An 875-nucleotide genomic window follows, 5' to 3' on the forward strand; every position below is an offset into this window, starting at 1 on the left:
TGCCTCTCGCCCTCAACAACCTCCGCCGCGGCACACCACGCAAACACAGAACGGAGCTCTGCCCCACGTTCCTCCGGCTCGCAGTCCCGCTCGCCACAGAGTACCTCTTCCCAAACATCGGGACCAGCTTCTCCCCACTGCAAGGCGATAACAAGCTTCCCCGACCCTCGAGGCCAAGCTGCGTCCGCAGCCCCACGCCTCGATGACATCTCTGCTCCAGAGAGCCGGGGGAACATCGCGCTCGTGAGCTGTCCTGACACGCAGGAACCGCGGCACGCTGCTCCAGCCCGCGTCCCGTGCCGCGACACCTACCTCTGGGCGAGTCCGTGCGCTCTCCAGACACCGACGGCAACTCCCGAGGACCGTGGAGACCCGCTGCCGGCCGTGCACGGGAACGGCACCCGCTCCCGCCTGCCCCGCGCTACCGACAGGCATGCGGGCTGCCTACAGCGTGCGCTACACAGGAAAGCCTGGGACCAACTGCAAAAAAAACCCGCTCCAGGCCCCCCTCACCGCTGGAAAGCTGCAAAAAAACCCCCACATCCAAGCCAAACACCTGCAAAAAACCCCCTCGAGTTCCACATTGATGCCAGAAAGCTGCAATAAAACCCCATTTCCCGCATCGATGCCGGCAACCGTCCTGCTCTGCCTTGCTGTCGCTGTCGCGGTGCCCGCCACACGCCCCTTTCACGTTCCGGTCCACGTCAGGTCTCTCTCCAGGTTGAGTCCCTCTCTTGCCTCCACGCAGCAGGATGAGTCGGTGGCAGCCTGGCCGCTGCGGGGGTGCTGTCTCCTACCCTACAAAGACTCGGGCTGACACGAGAACAGTACTTGGCTGGGTGGCAGAGCCGCACCTACGAGGTCGGGTCCCGCGG

The sequence above is a fragment of the Charadrius vociferus genome, unplaced genomic scaffold (genome assembly GCF_000708025.1).
Source record: "Charadrius vociferus isolate BGI_N301 unplaced genomic scaffold, ASM70802v2 scaffold751, whole genome shotgun sequence".
In the NCBI taxonomy this organism is placed as follows: domain Eukaryota; kingdom Metazoa; phylum Chordata; class Aves; order Charadriiformes; family Charadriidae; genus Charadrius; species Charadrius vociferus.